Source organism: Copadichromis virginalis, linkage group LG3, assembly GCF_057382275.1.
Source record: "Copadichromis virginalis isolate Kocher_CV1m ecotype Utaka linkage group LG3, C_Virginalis_male_GT1.1, whole genome shotgun sequence".
Lineage (NCBI taxonomy): Eukaryota > Metazoa > Chordata > Actinopteri > Cichliformes > Cichlidae > Copadichromis > Copadichromis virginalis.
Window position 1 is genome coordinate 15,982,633 of NC_140620.1, and position 7,877 is coordinate 15,990,509.

General features: G+C 39.7%; 1 long non-coding RNA gene across 1 annotated transcript; it reads right to left on the minus strand.

Annotated features, from left to right (window-relative positions):
• Window positions 1-1,714: 1,714 nt before the first annotated feature.
• On the minus strand, window positions 1,715-2,818 carry LOC146713036 (uncharacterized). Its single transcript, XR_014919128.1, has 2 exons — window positions 2,494-2,818; window positions 1,715-1,963 (listed from the first exon to the last, which is right to left on the minus strand). It is a non-coding gene; the product is annotated as an uncharacterized LOC146713036 (long non-coding RNA).
• Between the last annotated feature and the right edge of the window lie 5,059 nt (window positions 2,819-7,877).

Sequence of the window (7,877 nt, forward strand, 5' to 3'; positions counted from 1 at the left end):
TGAACTAAGGTCTGTCCTCTGCTCTGTTCACACAAACACCAACATTTTATTTCAGCTTTTCACTCATAAATTCATCAGTAACTCTGTTAAACTTCAGACCTGCAGTTGGTCCTCGTGGTGTTTGAACTTGAATTCAGCCTGATTTGTTTTTCATGTCTTCTCCTCCATCATCAGTTATCAGGAGAGCAGACAGTCAAAGTACAAGAATTCAAACAAACACAGAGATTCTACTTACAGAGCAGACACAGCACAGATGTTTCCTTCATCGTCCTTCTCACTCATTTGAGCTTTTTTTCATTTCTGTCACTGACACCAAGTAAAGCCCGCCCTCTTCCTCTGAGTCTTTCTATATTTGTACAAACACAACGTTCACAGAGCGTGTGTCTTTGAGATTCATGCATTAAAGCTATTTTAAAAGACTACAACCAGTTACAATATTTAATCCAACATTTACTGATTCAATTCAGTTTTATTTATCTAGGGTCAAATCCCAACAACAGTCACAAACCCAGATAATACAGAGAAAACCCAACAATTGGACAATCGCATTTGATCAGGAACTTAGATTAATAATAATGAATAATTAAAATGTGGTTTAAGGTTTATAAACACTTAGTGCCTGGAAAGGAAAAACTCAATGCATCATGGGAATCCCCCACCAGCCTACATCTATTGCAGCATAACTAAGGGAGGATTCAGGGTCACCTGATCCAGCCCTAACTATATGCTTTAGCAAAAAGGAAAGTTTTAAGCCTAATCTTGAAAGTAGAGATAGTGTCTGTCTCCCGAAGCCAAACTGGAAGCTGGTTCCACAGAAGAGGGGCCTGAAAACTGAAGGCTCTCCCTCCCATTCTACTTTTAAATACTCTAGGAACAACAAGTAGGCCTGCAGAGCGAGAGCGAAGTGCTCTAATAGGGTGATATGGTACTACAAGGTCATTAAGATAAGATGGGGCCTGATTATTTAAGACCTTGTATGTGAGGAGCAGGATTTGAATTCAATTCTGGATTCAATTCTAGTCTCTCTCAGAGAACTGACAGGGACTATTATTTAATACAGTTTTTCTGATGGCTTGAGCACATTTTTTTTAACTATTGGCTATTTTTGCAAAACTCTACACACAAATAAGAAAACTCTTCACCAAATCAGCAAAACATTGTGGTTTTCTTGTAAAAGCTAATAAACCTGCTTAACTCTCCAAACCTTTGTAAAAATGGTATTTTTGTATCAAACAGTTAATACAAGCTATCACATTAATAAGCACACGAAGCACCAACTACACACTGATGGTATGAATAAAAACCACATCTGGCTTTTGCTTTCTCTGTGCACAAGGTAGGCCATGTCAGTTTGAGGTCATACTTTTGTCGTGGGTCCGTAAACATACACAGCAAATCCAGCATGTCCAAATTAACACTGTCGGATTTGATTTCAACACTATTAAAGTGTCTATATGGGTCCACACCAGAGAGTGTTAATTTAACTCTTTTTGGAGAGTTGGTACGTTAACTCTGATTTAGTGTTAAACACCAAATCTGTCTGGAGTTGATAATTTAACACTTGGTGTTAAGAGTTTATATATTAACTCTCAAAGAGTATTTTAGTTTAACTACGTAAGAGTTATCTTCTAATTCATTCTAAAAAGCAGGAATTTTACTGTTCTGAACTTCTAGAAATTTCTTTTGGAAATAAACATTTACTAAAAAGATGCAATGGTTTTTGAAAAACATTTATTCTGAACTGTGCACCACAATTTCAAAACATTTTCTGAAAGATGTAACAGTGTACATGTTCTCACTTTCATTAGAATTTTGTTTATCAAAAGGTCTGACATGGTAAATGCAAATAACAGCATTCTCAACACTTATTTCTTCAATACAATATGCATGTCCTTCATTCATCCCTTTGTGGAACTTCAACGCACTTCTGCTCTCCCCCATACTCCATCTTCACAAGCATATCCTGTGCGGAGATCGAATAAAAATTAGTTGACACTAATTAATGGCACAAATAATCCAGTAAACAATTGCAGCACAGTAAAAAAAAAAGGAATCCTCTTTGAGCCAGGTAATACTGAACTAAATGTAAAACTTTTTCATTTTTACCTAAACCGTGTGCACAAAACTCTGGAGGGATCTATGCTAACGTAGAATCCAGTCAGGACGTCAGCTACTGCTGTTTGCTCGTTTTTTTTTATTATGGGCGATCGTTTTCAGGCTTCAAGTAGCACCATTATACCAACATTTCACATTCTACACATTGTTTTAGGTGTATTTGACCAAAGATTTGACTGAAAATTCACATGCAAGCTTTTTTTCAAGGCTGTGGTATTTGCCCGCAAACAATACCTTTCAGCTAGCTAAAACAGAATATTATGCTATCACCGAGCAACATGGCTAATGCCTTTCACACAGCTTTGTCTCAACTCCAAAGAGCCACAGAAGTAAAAGCTCATAATAATAATTGAAACAATCTTTGAAAAAATGACTTACCAAGCATGGCAAACAACTCAAATATGTAGAGCAAAATGTTCTGAAACGGCTTCACTTCAGCTTCGATTGGAGCCGTGCTGGGGGCGGAGTCTGTGAATTTACTCTGTTGGTGTCATAGCCCCTGTAGGAGTTCAGAGTTAAGAGGTCAAGAGTTAATGTTTCCATTGTAACACCTCCAGATTTGACAGAGAAACACTCATTTTTAACACTCGATTTTAACTACTATCATTTTACACCTCAGAGTTACATTAAAAGAATGTGACTCTACTTAGAGTAAAATTAACTCTACTTTTGCAAGAAGACTATTAACACCAAAAAATTTAACACTTTTGAATTTGCTGTGTAGAGGGATCCAAACTTCAAGTGCTGGTGTTTATTCACACACATCAAAACAAACACAAGTGTTTATTTCCAAGTTAAAACAAAATAGTAATTTCACTGAGGAAAAAAAGAAATCAGTCTACATCGCGTCGTCTCTCTGCGTCCGGCCACAAAATTTTGCATACATCACATGCAATGTCCTCTAGTCCAAGGCAAAAATATCTTCTGGAATGGCGTATCCAGGCCTGACATGATGCCTGGTCAATATCCCCACATGCCTCTTCCACTGCCTGTAAAAGGGCTTTGCGTTGATGGGGATGATGGTCATAGACCTTCCAGCGCCAGGCAGAGAAGAACTCTTCAATTGGATTCAAGAATGGAGAGTATGGGTGGAGGTTGAGTACAGTGAGGGGTGGGTGATCTGTAAACCAGTTGCGGACCAAAGCAGCCCTATGGAAACTAACATTGTCCCATATGATGACGTATTTGGTCTGCTCTGGTCTCTGAACAGTAGTGAGCATGTCATGTAAGGTGTCCAGGAATGTAATGATGCGTGCAGTGTTATATGGGCCCAGGGTTGCATTATGGTGAACAACACTGTTGAAGCTGATAGTTTTTATATTGTCATTTGTGCTTTGAAACATATAATCATTTGTATGCTGATAAAAATCATATCCTTATTAGGTCTGTTAAAAGTCTGTGTGCACTTGTGTACCATGAGATGAGAGGAAGCAGCGTTGACGGTATAATTTCCATTATAGCTTTAGGAACTAGACTTTGCTCTTCCTGAAAGTGCATGACTTCACACCTTTAAGTGTTCGTTTGAGAGATGATCTATTGCAAGCTCCTGTTCTTATCATTTAGTGAGACGCTTACTTCTGCTTTTCTGCATACCTCATACACAGTACAGTTTAAGTTCATTGAAAGGTCATATGTCTATGTATGGTATAGCTGAAAACACACACACACAGAATACAGACACTGATGTTGTTCAGATGTGCCTGCTTAAGAATGTCACATGCATTTGTAATTGCATATTCATGAATGATTGCTTGCTGACAATAAAAAGGGCTGTAGCGAAGAAATCAGTCGAAGTTGACTAAGGACAGGTGAAGGCCTGGGCTGACTTCCCTCGCGAGCCACAAAGACAAAGCGCTCTGTCTTGTTTTGTTTTGTCGTGCAGTTTGGGCTTGTGTTCCAGCGGGGTTTGTGCCTCGATAAACCCAACAAACACATTTTGACTTACAGCTGCACACATAGTTCTGTTACCACCACGTTGTCCTGGGACACTGATTATGGCACGGTGTCCAATAATGTTCCTGCCACGCCTTCTTGTCTTAGTGAGGCGAAAACCAGCCTCATCCACAAAAAAATGCCCATGACCCATCTGCCTCTAGCTCCATAAGTCTCTAGACAAGACAAAACTAATTCAGCACAGCAGGCACATGCACAGCACTACAGTGTGCACTTCCTGATTCAGTACCAATGATACTACATCTTACCTGCACATAGTCATATCCCAGCTGTTTTACACGTTCACCGTTTCTTTCCAAAGGTGCTCTGTAGATTTGTTTCATTCGGATTCTGTTGCGAGCAAGAACACGACCTAATACAGAAATGCTCACATTTTGTATGTTTTGAAAGGTGGTGTCATCCTCAATTATGGTCTGCTGAAATTTGCGTAGCCTTATGGAATTATTTGCAATCACCATATTGACTATATGGGTTACTTGGTCTGCAGTGAACATCTTCCTCTGCCCCAGCATCTGGTCGTCTAGCAATTCTGTAAAGTAACAATTTCAATATTTTTACATCTATGGTATTGTTGTGTTTCTCATTAGCATATGGCAGTGCTACAAATCTTAGTGCAAAGTGACTGTACCTACTGATTCTCATTTTGAAATGTCTTTATGATGCCTGCTACAGTGTAGCAGCTCAAGTTGGGCTGAACCCATTGGCCAGCTTCCCTCAGGGTCATTCCACGGTTGATTACATCGTCCACTATTGTAGCTCTGATGTCATCAGCAATTCTATTTCTTACTCTTCCCCCTCCTCGTCCTCCTCTTGCTCCTCCTTTTCCTCTCCCTCTAACTTCACCTCCTTGTCCTTGTCGTTCTCTTCATCCTACTTCTTCACCTCCACGTCCTCTTCCTTGGCCTCCTCTAATTCTCACTCTTCTCACTCTTCCTGCTCCCTCCATTGTACTCCACATGGACGGCTTACCTGAAGCTTATTTATAGTGCTTAGGCGGATTTGCAAAGTGTGTGTTACAAAATGGCAAACTGAGTGCAAAGCAGTGTTTGTGCTTTTAGTTTGGCAAACTCAGTGAGTGGTTTTGCTATAAGTATTAATAGTTTTAGAAATTGTGCTATACGAATCACAGTTAGGGTTGGACACTGCTAGCACGGGCGCCCACAGAAACACAAAGCAGGAGATGAAGCATCGAATATGTTTCCAAACCAACTTCATTCTAAGCCAAAGACTAGAAAATATGGTGAAGCATATCTGCCCTGGTTTCACTGGATTCTCTGGTTTCACCTGCACAAGTGCCGAGGTAGGTCTCCCTGCAGGATTGGTTTTCCCTTCGTCGGGAGCAGCGCTGGGCTGTTTAAATCACAGACAAACAGGATCCCACAGTTGTTTATATTTTTAAACCCATTTTGCACAGAGAGGCATTTTTTGAAAAATGTATTGATAGCAATGTTGAATATTATTACACAGGAAAAAAACAAATCTCCGTTTTCGGTGATTTGAAACGCCGTTTACGTGTGGACGAAACAGCTGCTATTTCAAAAATACCTGTGTAGGTGCGGACGCAGCGTAAAAGAGTTAGTAGTTTATTTTACTACTACCTGTAATTTATTGCAGATTACTTGTATTTGCTTAATTGTTGGCTAAATGTTTGAGGTGTGAAAGAAACCGCAATGGAGCAAAATATGTGTGTGTGGTTGGAGGACGTGTGCGTGCGAGAAGGGGGGGGGGGGCGCAAACATTTTTCTTGTAAAACAAAGGGGGGCCTAGCAAAAAAAAACCAAAAAAAACTTTGGGAACCACTGGTTTAGACAATCAGAAAAAACTGTCATAAGAGGTGTTACACAACACTTTGAGACAAGACGCTAATATATATTCTATATACTGTATAATATAGAATCAGAATCAGAATCTTCTGATTCTGATTCTATATTACAGTTTTTCTGAATTGCTAAAACACATTTCCTAAAATCTCTTCTCTTTGTCTCAAAACACTAAACACAAACTTTAAAATTCAAGCTACACCCACATAACCTTCAACTTGTCTTGTAAAGCCAATCATTTGACCCCAAACTATTTGAACGTTTCTCAAAATCAAGCGCTACTGTCAAAAACCACACCAAGCCAGCCAGTTTGCAAACACATCTTAGCAACGATTACACACTACAGAAATAAATACAAAACACTGTGAGATAGCGGGAAAATATTATGTATTGGTTTCACAATGAGCAGCATTTTATCAATGTGTTTCTTCCATCATCCTCTCCCTTTTTGAACCCTATCGAGGAGTTTTTCTCAGCATGGAGATGTAAAGTATACGACTGAAACCCTTACACAAAGGAAAATCTACTTCAAGCAATGAATGGAGCATGTGGTTAGATAGGACTGGAATCTTGCTCGGGCTCGTTACACTGCAAGGGAGACCATAACATGTGTTGTGGGTGAAGTCCTGTGGCTTGACCCAGCACAGAGGCATGATACTTTACTTTCCATCTGCATGCTGCATGCAATTAGAAGCTGGAGATGAGAAGAGTAGATCTTCTTCAGTTGTACAGATACAGTTTGTGTTGTACCATGTTAGGTTTAACCAGAGAGAAAAAAGATGTCCTGCACAGCGGTGACAGAAGTTGTAAAGCACAATCTTAAATCAAATTGTTTGAACTGTGTGCGTTTGTGTTCAGACTTCAAACCAGAGCCAGACGTCGTCTACTCTTCACTGAAGTAGTCCACCAGTCCAACCACTGACACCCAGCTGCTGGTCTCTAACTGGTCCCCCCAGCACCTCAGACCAAAGGACATCCACGTGTTTAAAGATTTGAAGATTTTTATATATTTTGTGTATTTTTTCTTTCTTTCTAGACTCAAATGACCCATATGCAGACATATTGCCGTTCATTTTGGGAGGAACACTCTGGTGCAGGAGTATGAAAAGGAATCAAGGAAACTAGCGGATTATAGGAACCATCTTTGTTTCAACCTAAGATGCATACAAAGCAGAGTTCTTCCTAAGAGTTTGCTCGTTGGATCCACTGTCAGGGGATACAGAGCAGATTTGACTCTACGGAGAGCACAAAATCAGCTTCTAAGTGAGAGGATAAGACTGGTCCATTTCACTATAGATTCCCTTCAGAGCAAGATTAGCCAGACTCTGCAGGAACTGGAAACCCTTCTACCCTCTCCGATCTTAGAAGAGGTTTACAAGTTTGTGGACAAGGCTCAGTGGGCCCAACACTCTAAAGGAAAAGAAAGACAATGCAGGAAATTCCACACCTTGCTTTCAGAAACACTCACTCCTTGGTCTCTTCACAGACATATGCAAAATCAGCACTATGTTAATATGTTCTCTGCCCTCGCTAACTGGTTGTAATTGTTGTAGTTTTATTCATGGTTGTTGCCTCTTGTTTCCATGTCAGTGATCTGGTTTCACTGGTTTTCTTCGTGTGGTTCTGTGGGTTTCTAAAAACTGTCAGATGGAAAATTTGACTAGTTTGATTGTGGCTAACTGACACACACCTCCCTTCCACCTCCTGCACACTGAATATAGCGGAAGCATCATTCAGTGGCTGCAGAAAAGCTTTGTTTCACGATGGGTGTGTTTGACGCAGCAGTTTTTATTTCTCTGTGCTCAAACAACAGAAGTGTTTAATTTGTGCTTTGTAAGCATATACTGATTTTTTTTTAAATAAAATCTCCTTAAATTTGAAAATTAGCTTTTTAACAACTCAAAATGTGGATTTTTAATCATAGCCTACATATTGTGCTTCATAACTAAACATGCACAGAGGAGAATAAACCTGATTCTGTAAGTTGTC